Below are 18,138 nucleotides of genomic sequence, written 5' to 3' on the forward strand. Positions count from 1 at the left end.
AACCTGGAGATTATCACATTAGGGATGAAGCATCATTGTCCCTTCAGGAAGGACTTTCACAAATGGCCCAGCAATGACCCAGCAGGAAAGTGTGAGTGAAAGTGATTGCATGAACCACTTTCACTCGCAAGCACACTGAACCCATATTCAGCTGTCTGGGAGCATGAGTGAAAGTGATAACGCAAATCACTTTCACATGAAAGCGGGCTGAAAAGTGCTTTCAGACATCATTTCCAGTCTTTTGTAATAATGGAAGAACCTGTTATTACAATGACGGCTGGAAGTAGTTTTCAGCCTGCTTTCATGTGAAAGGGATTTGTGTTATCACTTTCACTCGGGTCACGGTCAGGATAAGAATGGGAGAGCAATCCCATTCCCCCGTGTGAAAATCTCCCATCTGATCTTGGAAGTTAGGCAGAATCAGCTGTGGTTAGTACTTGGATGGGAGACTGACAAGGAGTGCCAGGTTCAATAAATTTCAGACACCCCCTCATTACAGCATGTTATGACAACGAATTTGATTTAAATAATAATTAAATATTATGTTTAAATAATATTTAAATAATGTGCTGCACATATCATTAATACAGTTATTTTCATTTTAACTGACATTTCTCCTTGAGGCAGGCTTGTACACTGGCATTTAAATGGTTAGAGAGACAATGTAGTATACTAGTTTGAGCACTGAACTACAACTTTGGAGACCAGGCTTTGAATCTCTGCTTAGCCAGGAAAACCTATTGGGTGACCTTGGGCAAGTCACCCACTCTCAGCCTCAGAGGAAGGCAGAAGGAAACCCCTTCTAACAAATTTTGTCAAGAAAACCCCATGAAAGGTTTCCTTGGGGTCACCATAAGTCGGAAACAACTTGAAGGCACAAAACAACAATAGTTAGCAATTCTACTGACCATATGCATATAAAAACAGGGTGCCCTCTAGTGATTAATTCCTCAGAGCTGTATTGTGAAATACAACATTTACAAGTAAAGATTGGTTTATTTTAGGACCTGAATTGATAGACTCAGTGGTCTTTGGTGTTTATCTTAATGCAGGACTTGGAACATTCACATACCACTTATGATTATGAATAACAATATCAACAAAAATGCAGCCTGTCTCTAGTTCTTTCTATTAGAGATCTTGTGGCAGTGCCCAGTAAATGTGTGTGTGCACCTTCAAGTTGCCTGTTGACTTACGGCAACCCCATGGATTTCACAGGCTTTCTTAAGTGTGGAATACTCAGGTGTGTTTGCCAGTACTTTCCTCTGAAATATAGCCTACAGCACATTCTAACCCCCCCTTTCCTTTCTGGAGGAGATGGAGGCAAGGAAGTAAATAGTTTGTCATAACATGTTGCAGAAGTGACAAAGATACTATTCTGAAGAGTCACTAACAAACCAAAGGAAATGAGACCAAATATTTTAGGGTAGATAAAAGGATGTGGCAAAGCTAAACTTAAGGAAATGGTCATGTCATCCTCTGTTTTTGATGCTGAATTTTCCTTGTCCCATTTTCCTTGCTCATCAAACATTCATGAACTTTCTTTCTTTCTTTCTTTCTTTCTTTCTTTCTTTCTTTCCCTAAGCTCACATTTGCCATGTTCATAAATTACATGGCAAGTCAGACCTTTCAGTTTGATCTCTGGCGGATTTGCAAAAAACGTGGCTCTAATTTTCATCCTTTTTTTCCATCTTTTTTTAAAATCTCTATCTCCCTTGCTCCCTTGTGTATATCATTCAGCTGGGGTAACTAAATGGAATTTCTAGAAAAGCATTTTAAAGTTTAATGTAGTATCCTTTTTTCATTGGCTATTGCAGTAAGCTTTTTTTTACAACTACTATTTATAGAGACTACAGATTGTCCAAAATCTTTCACATACACTCTTTAAGTTATGATTACTGTGTAAAAGTATGTCAGTGTTATCATCTCCATAATAATGGGGTTGCTGGAGCTCTTAGAGAATGCAGCCAGAGCTTTTATATCTAAAGAGAAATCTGAACTGGGACTTTACATTTAGCCATTTTGCTGCATTGTATGCCTGTGTTGCCTATTCTGCATGAAACACTATCTATCTGATTAATTATTTTATATCCAGCTTTTTTCCTAATATAGACCAAAGGTGGCTTACAATATAAGTTAAAATAATATATAGCTAAAACAACATATAATTGTTGTTGTTGTTGTGTGCCTTCAACACATTTTTGACTTATGGCAAATCTACCATGGGCTTTTATTGGCAAATTTCTTCAGAGGGAGGTTGCCATTGCCATAATCTGAGGCTGCGAGAGTGTGACTTGCCCAAGGTCATCCAGTGGGTTTCATGGCCGAGTGAGAGTCAAACCCTGTTCTTCAGAGTCATAGCCCAACACTCAAACCACTATGCCACAAAGTTTAAAAAAATAACAATCCAATTACAACTTCTAAACATCTGAAGAAATAGATTTATGTCTACAAAACCATATGCTGCTTCTTTCTCTCCATTTGTCTCAAATGTGCTATTTATTGTTATATTTTTACTTCATTTATATGCTGCCTTTCTTCCAGAATTTATTATTCCAGAAATAATAAATTACAACAAAAAATTAAAAAATTAAAAATTCCGTATCAAATACTATAGAATCAATTAAAAGCTATACAAACTTTTTTAAAAAATCCATACATCTGAATAGAAACCTTCCTTGCTTAACCATTAAAATGTCTTTGCCTTCTGGCAAAATAAATCCCTTTTCATACAGATTCAGATTAGCAAAGCTATGTCTCTGAACATTTGAAACAGTTAAAAAATATTCAAAGCACAATAAAACATGCAGCACACAACGTTAAACAATCCTGCCACCACCAATGAAAAGCTGATGGCCTGTTTATATAAAAAGCTCCCTCCAGCACTGTATTGTTGGATCTGCCTTTTGACCAGGAACACCTAGTACCAAATTGATAGCTATGTAGATGTCAAGCAAGCCTTCGTGGGGAGGCAGTCCAAAGGCAGGAGCCAGTACTGTGAAGGGTCTGACTTGGGTTGCTTTTGATATTGGACTTGCTCTCAGAAAAGAGCCTAATATCCAAAACATACTGCAGAAATAATCCAGTTTCAAACTGCTTTGACTGCTTTTGCTCAATGCTAGGGTATCTTGGGAACAGTAGCTTTGTGAGACATTTAGCCTTCTCTGTCAGAGACCTCTGGCACCACAAGATTCCCTACCACTGAGCCAGGCCAGTTAAAGCAGCCTCAAACTGGATTATTTCTGTAGTGTGTTTTGGACACTAGATGTAGAGCTCAGCCTGCCTGCAAATGGCTATGGAAGGAAATAGTTGGCACCAGGTGATATAGAGCTATAGCGGTGAGCGCTTTAAATTGAATCTAGAGGTGAATAGGGTGCAAGTGAAGCTGCTTCAAAACAGATATACTCCCACTTTTTCTGGCCTGTTCACAGGCTAATAGATATATTCTTAGCTGACTGCAGTTTCCAGACAGTACTGAAATACTGAAATAATCCAGACTGTATATTAACTGGATACATGGATAACTGTGGTTGAGTTAAATTCCATAGATTAAGATGGTTTACCACAATAATATGAAATCATAATTCAAATATGAAACATAATTCAAATATCAAACATATGCAGGAAATATAAACAATATATATAAAGTGAAAAACATGACCCAGGTCAGACAAGTGCCTGCTGGAATAAATTGGTTTTACATCCTTTCTAGAATGCAGTAATGGAAGAACAGCTTTTTTCCAAGGAGACTTGTCAGAGACAAGGTCTTGCTTTTCAGAGTTTGATTTTCATATTTCATTTAATAAAGGGACACTTTATGGGGGTCTGAACATCGTAAGACGGATAGTACATGCAGTTGGTTCAGGGGAATGGCTTCAAAAGTAAGCAGCAGTTTCCTGAGTGGAGCCCAGAAGTTGCCAGGCAATGGCTGTAGAACTGAAATGAATGTGCTTTCATCACTCTGTATCTTTCAGGAAACAAGCAACAGTATTCAGCAGCAGCAGGAAGCAACCAGCTGCAGCTTCTGAAGCATCTTCAAGGGCAACCCTTCTTAAAGGGCATAATTTTAGCTTCAGCCTCTTAATTTTACCTGTGTGATCACCCTCCATATGCAAGATTCTAACAGAGGCAGGTGCCCCTCCATGCATAATCTTAGGACTCACCTATGAAGTCCTGGGAAAAGTAATTTAAAAATATGGAGCCAAAGCCAAGAATGTTTCCTGTGTTATTTCTCCATTACTTCAGATTGCAGTAATACTTGAAGGAGACTCCAATAATGGCATTGGTACAAGAGTAGGTTAGTGTGGAGGTAGGGTTTACTTTAGTTGTCAAGGTCCAGGACTGTATAGGAATCAAAAGGAAAGTACAGTTGGCCCTTCTTATCTATGGATTTAGGCACCCACAGCTTCAAAATATTCAAAAGAAGCATACATTCCAAATAACAAACCTTAATTTTCCATTTTATATGCTCTGCCATTATATTTAATGGGACTTGAGCATCCAGACCCCAGTGGATAACAAGATCCTACTGTATTTCTGCTTCTGATTATGTAGTCTGTTTGATTCTCTATTGGCCATTGGGTCATGTTCATGTCAGCTGTTGTGTTGCTTGTAGAAATGTTTGTGACCCATAAACTGTTGGCCTTGTAAAATTCAGTCATTCTTTTCCTGGTTCATTGTTTGATCCAAGACAAAAAAAATTTTCCTACAATCTTTGATTCTGTTCTGTTTCCAATTTTTCCCTTACCTAGTATGTCCAACCCTTAGCACAGTACCTCCATTTGCCCAAGATTATATTAATAGGGAAATCCTGCTCCTTCTCCTTTCCCTGAGATTCATCCAATATTACACAATATTGAAAACACAAGTGTATGCATAAACATGCACACATAAAGATAATAAGGAACAAATACTGGTAAGATGTGTATGCTGCACGTCGAAATGTGTATGCTGCTTAAGAGCTCCAGAAAGAAGTGGTTACATTTAAAAGTTTTTTGTACTCTGGGAGCCTACCCATACACATACCCCAGCATCAGCTCAAGATGACTAGAAGATGAATAGCACACTGAAGAAGAATTTTAATATGTTGCTGGTTGAGCAGTTCGTCTATGTGAGTAAAGACTTTTCAAAGAAAAAAATTCTGTTCAGAGACATATAAGCATTATTTATATCTAAATTGACTCAGAATTTTACTGACGGTTGTTCTGCTCATTTGTCAGCACTGCACTATAGTTTGTTGGATAAGTGAAGTGAAGCAACTTATTTTTCTGCTTGGTATTTTCTGATTGCAATATAATGGGTTGGATCCAGGTTAAGTTAGTTGAATTTAATTGCCACTCAAGTCAGTGGGACTTAAGCCATGAGTTACTATCACACTGATTTTTATTTGAAAAGTATTCTTTGCCTAATAAAACCCTATGAAATTCATGGGGTTGCCAAAAGTTGACACATGACTTGAAAGTGTGTGTGTGTGTGTGCCTCCCCCCCCCCCATGTTTGACTGAGTTAATTGTGATTTAACCTCACATCAGTTGATACCAGAATAAATGTAGCACACAAGTCCAGGACCTAATTATATATTTCAAATTCCTCTTGTCTTGATTCTCAGGACAGTGTAGCTAGAAAGATATAACATGTAATATAATATGATTTTCAACGGAAGTCCCTGGGGCATGCAGAGAAAGTGCAAACTGCACCAGGTGACACCCTGGGGAGGGTGGAGTGGTATACCCGGTGGGACTGACACAGCTGCTGGGCAAGTGAGTGAGGGTGTCATCTCCCTTTCTTGCTTGTGCAGCAGCTGTGTCAGATCCAGAACAGGCTGCTGGGACACTGCAGCAGCACACCTCATCACTGGCTGCTGGGTGTGTGTGTGCAGTGCCTTTCATTCCAGGTCTGGCATAGTTGCTGGGTGAGCAGCAATGCCGGACTGGAACAGGCTGCCAGGAGAATGCAGAAGAAGGGCTCATGCACACATCTGTTCTGGCTTTTTCACTGCTATGATTCTCTTGGCCAAGGGAGCCAAGGCAGTAGAGAAGCCCAAACAAGAAGCACCTCCCTCCCTTCTGTCCCCTCTCACTGCTACCTCGCCACCTCCTGGGTGGGATTGTCGTTGTTGTTGTTATTTTGTGCTATCAGGTCATTTCTCACTTATGTCAACACTGTTGACAACACAGGAGGTTCTTGACAATATTGGTTCAGAGGGAGTTTGCCATTGTCAGCCTCTGAGGCCACTCAGTGCCTGAAGTCAAAGCCCAACAGTGAAACTGCTATGCCATGCTGGCTCAATAGGGTGGGATAGAAATAGTTTAATTATATTTTAATACAGAAAAAATAAAATTAGACTGATACTTTGAACTGAGACTAGAAAGACAATGCTTACCAGTGTACACAATATGGAATTCGTATTTCATGTTCTGATTGCCCCTTATCAACAGCACAGGGAGACGTAACTGCAAAGGAAGACAAAGCACCACAAAATGTAGGACATTAGAAAATAAAATAGCAATAGCAAGCATATTTTTATACCGCTTATCAGTTAATTAGCATTCCCTAAGGGGTTTGCAATGTGTAAGCCAATTTCCCCCAATGAGCTGGGTACTCAGTTTACTGACCTACGAAAGGATGGAAGGCTGGATCAGCCTTGGAGACCTCCTCTAGGACTGAACCTACAATGTTGTGGCTGCAGTACCAGCATTTAATCACTGCGCCACCAGGGTTCCTAAAAGCTAAAAACACTAATATAAATTCATGCTCTTTAGTTATGCTCAAAATGGGGGACATTTTAGAATTCTTCCTGGGCAGGAGGTTGAAATGTAGGACATATCCTGGTAACAGGACAGCTGCATTCTGTACCAGTTTAAGTTTCTGGACTTCTTTAATGACAGTAGTCTAACCTGAATGTATCTAAACGTGGGTAATTATGCCAATGTCTGACTTTTCTAGATATTGCCACAGGTGTTGTACCAGCTAAAGCTGGTAAAAGGCATCCTAGACATGGATGTCATCCTCACGTAGAATCCAGGAGAACCCTCAACCTTTAAATTTAGTTCTTCAGGAGCCCTCCTGAATTCAGGACTGGTTGTCTCCCTTTATCCAAATCAGCCAGCTTTCTCTTATCTGGATTATATCTTAGTATGTTCACATTCACTCATTCAAAAACAATCTGCAAATGCCCATTTAAGAGTTTGAAAGCCTCCCTGGCAGTAGGCAAAAACAGTAGATCCCAGCACCATCTTCTAAAATTGACCCTCACACCTAGGGTTGCCATAACTCCGGACCTCCAAAATGGGAAAAATGTAGGACAAAATTTTCAAATGTAGGACATGGGACAATGTGTCCTACATTTGAAAATTTTGTCCTACATTTTCCCGCGGAGGGCAAGCGGTGAGGGAAAGCCTCCACTTAAGGAGGCTTTCCCTCCCCGCCTGGGCCCCGGGCCTCACCGCGATCGGAAGCCGCGGAGGAAGGGCCAGGCCATGGGCGATCACCGGGGCCTCCCTTCCTTCCCCGGCCTCCGCAGAGGCCGTGGAGGAAGGCGCGAGGCTGCCGGTGATCGCCGGGGCCTCGTCTCCTTCCTGGCCTCCACGGAGGCCAGGAAGGAGGGAGGAGGCTGCAGGGAGGCGGGGAGGTTGGCGCGGCTGCGTGCAGGAGGCGCCACCTCCCTGCAGCCTCCTCAGCCCCAGGCCTTGCTGCCCTCCTCTTCCTCCGCGCGGCCATGCGCGGTGGAGGAGGAGGGCAGCGAGGCCCCCCGGGTTGCTCCACAACCCCGCTGCAACCGGGCTTTACCCGGTTTTTGGATGGCACCTGTGCCGGGATGCCGCCAAAACCGGGAAAAACCCGGTTGCAGCCGGGTTATGGCAACCCTACTCACACCACAGCATTGCAATTTCAGTCATTCTGTAGAATGTCATTATTGTTAAGAACAAGCTCATAGAACTGGAAACCTAACTTCCACATCTAAAAGCTTCTAACTTCTGTTTTTTATGTTCAATAGCTTACAAAAGTAAGAGGATATAGCTTTCAACCAGTCTTTATGTTTTGTGGGTGAGATTATTATTAAGAGCAATAAAGTGCTCTTATTCCTCCTAGACTAGGTGGTTGTTAGGTTAGGACTGCATGAAAAAGATAAGGATGCATAGATAGTTTAGAAGGGAAAAGTGACAGTGGGCCTTTTCATATTAAGCAGATACAGAGTTATGCTTACACTGTAACTGCCATAGCTGCATCCTATGGAATCCTGGGTTTAGTAGATTGATGAAGTACTAGAGTATTATAAAAAAAAGAAAAAGAAAAGGGGGGGGTTACAAAAGGGGTTTTTAGAAAAAAATATTTGGCAAATAATTCTAAAGCCCTTCTCTAAAGCAAAGCCCAGGATTCCACACATGGAAGCATGATAGTTAAAATGGAATCACGGTGGCATAATAGTGTTTTGTAAATGGGCCCAAAGTCTTGTGTTTGTACAAGATTTGAGATCCACCATTCAATAAAAATGTAGATTTGCAGAAACAAAGATTTTGTTGCTATGTGAGTTGACATTTTATTGTTGATTTATGGTGATCATAAGGCAAACCTATCATACGGTTTTCTTGGCAAGTTTCTTCAGAGGGGGTTTGCCGTTGCCATCCTCTGAGGCTGAGAATGTATGAATTGCCCAAGGTCACCCAGTGGGTTTTTATTCTCATGCAGGGAATTGAACCGTGATCTCCAGAGTTGTAGTCCACATCTTATTACCTGTCTTTTACTGCCATTTGTCTCCAGTTCCCACATAACCAAGAAGGGGAGTGGCCTTTGCCTGCACTGACATCTCTCCAGACCATCTTAACTGACAACAGACATAACATCTTGGAACAGAAATTTCAGGAAACTTAAAAATCTAGGACTGACAGAGCAAAAGAATTGGCAAGAGGACCTAGTAATTGAAAATCCATAAGTTTATTTCCAATTGTCGACAAAGGAAAACAATGAACTCAGTGGAATTCAAGTTCCAAAAAGCTGAGGCCTCGAACAAGACAAAATGACTCTTTTTATATTATTGAAGACAAAGAAACTTCTTCAATACACCTGATTGGCTAATTACAATTTAAACATACAGAATTCTTACAATCAGAACAGAAATACATGCATACATTAAAACTGCATCATCACTCCTTACCCCCTCCTTTAGCCTTCCTTCTAACCTTGCTTCTGAATGTCAACTATGTATCCTTATCTCAGTAGTTTATGTTATGTCTTTTTACTGGTGCCAGCTTCCATCCAGGTCAAGATGCACTCATTATTCCTTTGCTCTAGTTTTTCTAAACTCCAACCTTTTATTTCAAAAACCATCTCTCTGGCTGACAAAGGTGACTCCATCTTTCTATAGTTTTTTATTTCAACAAGGAATTTCCACCACAATCTGAGACAAAATGTAGGCCTGTGACTGTAACATTGCCAGCTCTTCTAGAACATGGCCACATAGCCTGAAAAACCCACAAAAAACATGGATGCTGGCCACGAAAGCCTTTGACTTCACATTGCCATGTTTCTTCTCTTGTATAATTTGTAACGTCTTTGCCTGATGAAGAAACCAGTGAAGCTTTGAAAACTTGCTTATTCATTTTGGTTGGTCGATAAAGGTATCACTCTTTTGTGGATTTTGGATTTTGCTACATGGCCAACACAGCTACCCTAAATACAGTTTATCCTTTGTTATCTAATATACATGGACACTATTCCAGCCAGTTCTAAATAAAATCTGCCCAGTTTCAGTGTTCTGTACAATTCTGGAATACCTTTTGTTTTAAATGAAGATTTAGCTATGTGGCTAGTATGGTATATACTCAATGTAAGTCTAGAAATAGTAGTCAAAAATTGACCCCTCCAAAAATCTGAGTCAACTCATCCACAGGTCAATGTAAGTACTTTAATTCTGATTTTAAAATAGGAACCACCCCCTGGTGAAAGGCAAGAGTGTAATCAGTCTTGCAAGTGCTGACTTCTCTCTACTCTCTCATCTATCCAGTGTTTAGGGTGAGCACAAACAGTTATCCCTGCTAGAATTTTGTAAATTTTTGGCATTGTTCCCCTTTGTTTCACCCTTTAGATCCTTTGTTACATGACCCTAGGTTTTACCCTTAACTTATACACAAGTCATATCAAAATCCATAATTTTGACCTCAAAAGCTGCCCTTGATTTATACATAAGGTCAATTTACAGGAGTATATACAGTAGTCTATAATTTCCAAACATAGCATGCCCTGAAAAGTGGCTTCATGCGCCATGTCTGACATGTGTGCCATAGGTTAACCACCATGGACCTAGAGATTCCTAGGGGCCGTTCAGACTACTTTTTACCCCGGATCAGAACCCTAGGAAGTTCATACTGGCCCCAATCCTTTCACAGGCAAAAATGAGGCTTTCACACCTGTTCAGGGGCAAATGACCCTTGGCGTGGGTCTTTTGAAAGCGGAATAAAAGCCTTATCTTTTGGGAAAAAACCCAGTTCCTGTCAATATGAACTTGTCCCCGATCATGATCGGGGTCAAGTTCAGGGGAGGGATTTAGGTCAAAGGGAGGGCAGAGGGCAGAACATGCCTCCCCTTCATTGGGGTGACAGAGGAGGAGGAGGAGGAGGAGGAGAAGGAAGGAGACTTGAGAAAGGGTGCCAAGGGCAATCGGGGGTGATGGAGGAGGATGGAGCCGGAGGAAGGGTACCAAGGGCAATCGGGGTGATGGAGGAGGAGGAGGAGAAGGAGGGAGCCTTGAGAAAGGGTGCCAAGGGCAATTGGGGTGGTGGTGGAGGAGGAGGAGGAGGATGGAGCCCAAGGAAGGGTGTCAAGGGCAATCAGGGTGATGGAGGAGGAGGATGGAGCCGGAGGAAGGGTGCCAAGGGCAGTTGGGGTGACGGAACAGGAGGAGGAGAAGGAAGGAGCCTTGAGAAAGGGTGCCAAGGGCAATTGGGGAGATGGAGGAGGAGGAGGATTGAGCCAGAGGAAGGGTGCCAAGGACAATCGGGGTGATGGAGCAGGAGGAGGAAGGAGCCAGAGGAAGGGTCAAGTTCACGGGAGGCATGGTCAGAGGGAGGGCAGAGAACAGAACAAGCCTCCCTCTTGGACCAGGCAGCTGTCTCTGTCTCTTTTTATTTTTTATTTTTGACGGACTCTGCGAATGATTTTTGGGTGATACATATAGATAGAATGTGTGTGTCCTTGTTCTACATTTCCCTTTCATTTCCTCTTGCTCCTGGAACAGCAGCCTCACTTTGCAAGAGGCTTATTATTATTATTGTTGTTGTTATTGTTATTGTTATTATTTTAATATTTGAATGCTACAATATAGATAGAATGTGTGTCTACTTATGTTACATTTTCCCTTTCGTTTGCTTGCTCCCAGAACGGCAGCCTCACTTTGCAAGAGGCTTTATTTTGTTATTTTCTTTTTTGTTTAAAATGTGAATGCTACAATGCGAATGTTACAAATGTTTCCCTTTCATTGGCAAATTGATACATGAGTAAATGCTTTTGCTACACACAACACACACACACATCCCTGGAGGTTTTTAAATTTGACAGAATATGTGCACTCTGCCGCCGGTGTTTTTAAAAAAAGGAGGGGGGAAGCACCCATTCTGTTGGCCAATTGCTGTAGGAAATGTCACCTTTGATGAAAGCGGAAGTGAATTTGATTGACAGCAAAGGAACCTTCATTTAAAACCGGTACTGCATATGTGAACTCTCTGCAAAGAGCTGCAAGGTCATTCAGGGGTAAATAACCTCAATTAAGGTAAATGATAGTGGGCACTTGCTTCCGGAGGGATTCGGGAGGGGGGATCCGAATCTGCCTAGTTCCACCCAGGGCAAATAGGTGAGTGGGAATGGGGCCTTAGAGAGGTGTTCTCTCAGGTAAAAGATTTTTTTTTTATTTGTATTTTTTTTGCTTCCAAGGAGGTCTTGTGCCCCTAACTCTAGCAAATGTGGAGGGCCCACTGTATATCAAAGATGCCAAACTGGCTAGTAGTTTTCATGCAGTCAGACCTCCTTCCTGAGTAAACATTTAGTAACTCTGTAGTGGCAGGACAGGGCTAAGAGAGAGGGGCAGCAGTGCAGTCTTTGTTTTCTTTTCCAAGACTGTGTGTGTGGATACATGGATGACTGCTCACCTTTTTGCTTCATTTAAAACAAAAATGTATTTATTCATTTAATACATTTATATAAGTCTTTCTAACAATAATGGAACTCAAGATAGCAAACAACATTTTAAAGCAATACAGATTAAAAACACTATAGAAGTTAAATGAGAGTATAAAATGTACAGTTAAGGTACCATTTATTTATTTATTTAAACAATTAAAATATTAAAATGCATTAAAAGCAATAAAAATAAAAAACCTCAAAGCCAGTACAACAAAGCATTAAAAGCTTAACCTCAACAGTTAATTTTTTTGTCTCTAGGCATTTTTGGGATTGTGGGTGATAGAGTGCATGCAGTGGTTGTGTGTGTTGTGCACTTTCAAGTAAATTCTGACTACTGGTGATCCTAAGGCAATCCTATCATGGGGTTTTCTTGGCAAGATTTTTCAGAGGGGTTTTGCCATTGCTTTCCCCAGAGGCTGAAAGGGTATGACTTGCCCAAGGACACCCAGTGGATCTCCATGGCTGAGTATGGATTTGAACCCTGGTCTCCAGAGCTGTAGTCCAACTCAGGCTCGCAGCTTGGATGTGCTCCTAGACTCCACTCTGAGCCTGGACTCTACTCTGTGCACCAGCTGCACCCATTCCTTGAGACATCATATCTGGTTACAGTGACACATGCTTTGGTTACATCCCATTTGGTCTACTGCAATGCGCTCTATGTGGGGCTGCCTTTGGAAACTGTTTGAAAACTTCAGCCAATTACAGGGAACGTATAACTCCTGTATTGAAACAGCTTCACTCGCTACCAGTTTGTTTCCGAGCACAATCCAAAGTGCTGGTCATGACCTATAAAGCCATACACGGCTTAGGACCAGACTATTTGAGAGACTGCATCTCCCCAAACAAACCAACTAGAGCCCTAAGATCCTCAGGAGAAGGCTTTCTCTCAGTCCCACCACTATCCCAGGTTCACCTGGTGAGGACACGAGAGAGAGCCTTCTCAGTAGCTGCTCCCAACCCTTCCATGGGAGACTAGGCTGGCTTCCTCACTGCTGGCCTTCCGCTGGCAGGTAAAGACATTTTTATTTAAACAGGCCTTTTAAGATCTTGCAGGCTTGATTTTATTGAGGGATGAGGAGTTTTAGAATCAGAATCATAGAGTTGGAAGAGACCACAAGGGCCATCCAGTCTAATCCCCCTGCCATGCAGGAACTCTCAGTCAAAGCATCCCCGACAGATGGCCATCCAGCCTCTGCTTAAAGACCTCCAAGGAGGGAGATTACACTATACTCCAAGGGAGTTTGTTCCACTGTTGAACAGGAAGTTCCTCCTAATATTGAGATGGAATTTCTTTTCCTGCAGTTTGCATCCATTGTTCCATGTCCTGTTAGTTTACTATTTTTTGTATGGCAAATTAAAAATTTTATATTTATAATTTTAAATATTTTTTTATTTTAATTGTACGATTTTAATTGTTGTTTTAAAGTGTTTTATATATGTTATTAGCCTTGGGTCCCACTTTGGAAGAAAGGTGGGAAAACAAACAAACAAACAAATAAATAATAAATTCTCAGACCACCACACCATGCTGTAGCTGTTGGAGATCCTGATTTAAGGACCAAAGACATGAATGGCTTGAGAAACAAAGTCTCTGTCTCTCTGGCTTTGCTTCGCGAACGAAGATTCAGGAAGGATGCATCCCGCGCTTTTGCGTTGGTGACTAAAAAGGCCAATCTGGAACAAACAGGTCCAGTTGCAGAATGCACAGTGGAACGTCTCCTTGGGTGATGTTTCCAGGTTGTGGTTCTTTCTGCGTTGTCATTTCTCTTCGAGACTCATTTGCCGTGAGCTTTCGAAAAAGACTGCAGCATCGTGGATAGTGTGTCTCCAAGCCTCCCAATGTGAGGCCAGGGCACACCATTGTTGGTGATCAATTTGGCTAAGCCTGAGATGTTGTTTCAGGGAGTCCTTGTATCTCTTCTTTGGGGCGCCCCTCTTATGCTGACCCGTGGCGAGTTCACCGTAGAATACTATTTTTGGGAGGCGAGAAACAAAGTAAAGGCTTTATTATAGGAACTCCATTCTAAAGACAGGAAAGTTACTCAGGGTGCTAACCTAATCTAGGTGCATTTGAGGGAAGAGCTGAGAGGACTGTGGGAAGGAGAAGAGGTGGAAGCAGTCTTAAGAAGTATCAGTTTACAACACAGAGGAATCAAGATAGGTAGACAAGGGGGAGGCACTTTGGGTTGTTCAGATTGTCTGACCCTGTTACTACTGGCTACTGTGGGGCATTCCTGACTTTTTAGTGGGGAGAAGAAAAGGAGAGCATGAGCATGACTCATCATCCAATAGTCATGCCACAGTAATGCTGTTGTAACATTACTGATCATGCTGCTGGAGGTTAATGTCAGCTTTTTTTAGATATTGTTTGAAATACATCAGAAACCTAATAGATTGGTTTGACCAAGAAAAGTCAGTGATAGGGCATTTTTATGGAATGTGGTCTCTTTGCAATGCCATAACTTCCTCTCTGAAAAGCTGCCATCTATTCCTAGCCATGCTGTCTCCCACTGTGTGCTGTAGTGTTACTGCTTTAAGTAGTAATGGCACTAACTCCAATACCTTTTAGTGAAATCATCAATCCAGTTCAGTCCCATAGGATGTTATTGATATGAGAAGCTTATATAAGCTTTGTCAAAGGATATGAGGAAAGGGTTGCCCTTCAGGCTTGTGTAGGGCAGTAGGCTAGTTAGACACATCTGCTCCACCTAATTTGGTTTTAAATTTGTATGGTACAATGCTCTACTCTTTGGCCCTGGGAAGTTTGGAGTTGTTTTGCATTTTAATGAACACCATAGTAAATGTCTTCTCTGTGGCAGCATATTCTGTATGGAAGTGATAGCATTTTAAATATATATACATATTTGCCAAATACCTGAGTTCAAACACAATCACTGGTCCACATCAGTGCCTTATTTCTCTGCAGACATTAACTTGCATGGATTTGTCCTCATGTAGTTTGTAAAAAGATTTTTAGATGCTTCCTCTTCAAATTGGAGTTCTACCACAGTGGTTCTTACTCAAGTGAAGTAGTATTTCAGTTGTTCCTTGGAGAGGCTAAATACAGCTTATGATTATTTCTTAGTTTAGGAGCTGTTGGATATGACATCTATATTAACATATTGTACAGTTATTCAATCTGAAAGCCAAGCTGAATTTATTTTTGAACAAGATAAGATAGAAGCTGTAAAATAAATAAATAAATAAATAAATAAATAAATAAATAAATAAATAAATAAAAAGATGGTCTGACTTAAGGCAAATTTGTGTCTTGTTTTAAAGCTTCAGATCCTTAAATGGAGCACTGTGGAGCATCTTTATGTAGTGCTTTCTCATACTTAATAATAGGCAAAAGCAACGTCCAGAGAGCATTCTTGGAGATCCTCTGCTTTTTTGGAAGTTTTACAACTTCTTCAGGTGAGACCAGATATCTTGTGTATGGCAGATATTTAGTGACAGGATATTAATGGATAATTTAAAAAAAATGTTTTTTTGTATGATTACAACACAAATTTTAAAATCTGTGTTGAAACCTAGGACTCTCTGTGTATTTCATTCTCTGTCCATACACTCCCAAGCATTTATCCAGTGCCCACAAGCACAAGAGCTGATTTGTTTGTTTGCAAAGGATTGGGGAGATAGTGAATGCAAAGTGTGCAATCTAAAATGAATGGTTTCAGCTGACTTTTAATGGAAGCACTGAGTACTCAGTAGATATAGCCTTGCCTAATGAAGATGATTGTTCCAAATAGGAACTCTGTTAGATGCCAGATGTGGGATGGGACATGCTGTTTATTCCCAAATCTGTGTTTTTCCTCTTTTTTTAAAAAAACTTCTTCATGTGGCTGGCTAACTGAATGACTTTAACTGATTTCTCTTTTGGAAAAGAGAATCTTAAGCGTGCATTTGTTACTACCAGAAACACAAAATACAGTTCTTACTTAGAGCCCTTGATATAAGAATAGTTATGAGCCTATTTCTCCAACAATTTTGTCCTCTCTGTTATTTCAGATGTGTGATAACTGGCACAAAGAACTCTCTGTGGACATGCAAATAAAACACTTTTTCAGGTGTCCCAGTTCTTGGTGACATGGGATTGTAGTGGCAGCAGTTGCTTTAAAGACCCTCCTCCTATGCATTCAAGCCAGATCTATATAGGCATTAAAAATAACCCTGGTTCATCATCATAGTGAAACAACTGACATCTAAAGCAAACATAGGCCTGATCCTAGTAGTAATAGTAAAACACATTTCCTTTCCCTCGCTCCCAGCACCCATTCAGCCGCCCTTCAAAGCTTGTCTCTGTTCAGAAGCAGCATTTGTCATCCAAGGAGCCCCCTCCCCTTTTCCACATTTATTTCCATGGTAACCCTTTTAAGGCATTCTGCAGACTGAAAACTACTTTTGCTCTTTCATCATGCAAGCTGGCATTGTGAAGGGCTCGGTGTATTTCTGCTCATTCTGAATGAATACCAAAATAACCAGCAATTTTTGGATGGACAGTTTGCCTTTCTTTCCTTTTTTCAAAAAATTAGACTCACACAAAGGACCTTAGAGGCAACCTTCACATGACCTACTGTCAGCACATTGCTTGCTAAGGAAAAGCAATCTTAATTAATTGACCAATTGATTAACTTTGCGGGTAGGGAATTATCAGCATGATTGTTCGGGAAGTCAACAGGGCAATTCCCTGAATCCACTTCGAGGAAAAAATGGGCAGATGGCTGGCTGGGCTTTGCTGGTGAATTGCGGGTAAGCTCCCATGCTGTGATCTATGGCAAATCTCTCTCTCCTGCTTTCCTTTCCTTGTATATTTCTTTAATGTATATCCAGGGATCAGTTAGAAAATGGTGTCTTGATAGATGTCATGTTCTTTTTGTCTTGCGAAATGCAAATTTGCTGTTTAATGTTTGAAAAAAGGTTCATTCAAGGGCTCTTCCAGATTATATGAGCACAAAACATTTGATGCTGAGCATCTCTTTGCTGTTTTTGTTGCTTTAATGAGACAGATTGACTTTACTATTATTATTTTTTAAACCTCACATAGATATAGAAGATTTACTTTAAATATCTGATCAGTTTAAAGGTATCTTTTCATTAGCTGTAAAAACAGCAGAGCATTATAAATTGAGTCTTAATCATGTGTGAAATATATTAGGTTGCCTGTTAAAATACAGCTTTTCCACACTACAGACTGATGTGCCAGTAACTTTTTATATGATTCTATGTCTTTATTTGCTTGAATGCACAAACAGGCATAAATTGCATCTATGAATGGTGGTTTATATCAGTTTTATCAGTTGAAAGGTGGGGGGATTTTTTTGGTTCATGAAGCTGGAAGAGTGTATGGTTGACCTATACTTGGCAATGAAAACCTAGTTCAGTCTTTTTAAAAAAATACTGATGGGCATAATGATTGGAAAAATCACCATGACAACATGGTTTCCATTTCACGTTTTCTTACTATGCTATGAAAACCCTTGTGTTTTTACAAGCCCTTTTACACAGTTAAATAATGGCAGTGCATCACTTCATAATGTAAGGATGCTTTTTGTTCTCAGCATAATTCTTACACATTCATTATTACATCTTAAGTTGTCCTCCATACATTCTTACTCTAAATAATCTGTTCTTGCCATTTCTTTCCTTTGTATACTTTGATTGTTCTGTTGTATCTGCACATTTATTGGCAAACCTTTGGATTTACACACACACGCACACAATTGCATACACAACGACTCTTGATTTGTGTGTATTGTGAAAATGAAGAGGTATCTTTCTATATATGTTTAAGCATATATCATATAAAATAACTTTTTTAGGAAGGGTTCCTGCCAACTAGGACAGAGATAATGAAATACTATGCTTGAGTGAATTTCTTCAAGATATTCCAATTAGTTGTTGTGGTTTGTCTTCCTGATCTTCAACCAAGTGTCTGTCATCTCCCTTTGAATCTGATAAAAAT

General features: G+C 40.6%; 1 protein-coding gene across 2 annotated transcripts in view; it reads left to right on the forward strand.

Annotated features, from left to right (window-relative positions):
• The window catches only part of LOC149321473 (FYVE, RhoGEF and PH domain-containing protein 3-like), a 130,762-nt gene that overhangs the window by 34,755 nt on the left and 77,869 nt on the right, over positions 1–18,138 (forward strand). The window contains exon 1 of one of the 2 annotated variants that reach the window (XM_089522865.1): positions 16,614–16,925. The exons of the other annotated variant lie outside the window; for it this stretch is intronic. The gene's annotated coding sequence lies outside the window, so the exon portion shown is untranslated. Of the gene's footprint in view, positions 1–16,613; positions 16,926–18,138 lie in introns of those variants that run through there. 2 annotated transcript variants of the gene reach the window in all.

The sequence above is a fragment of the Sceloporus occidentalis genome, unplaced genomic scaffold (assembly GCF_023333645.1).
Source record: "Sceloporus occidentalis isolate IW3139 unplaced genomic scaffold, rSceOcc1.0.p SCAF_1, whole genome shotgun sequence".
In the NCBI taxonomy this organism is placed as follows: domain Eukaryota; kingdom Metazoa; phylum Chordata; class Lepidosauria; order Squamata; family Phrynosomatidae; genus Sceloporus; species Sceloporus occidentalis.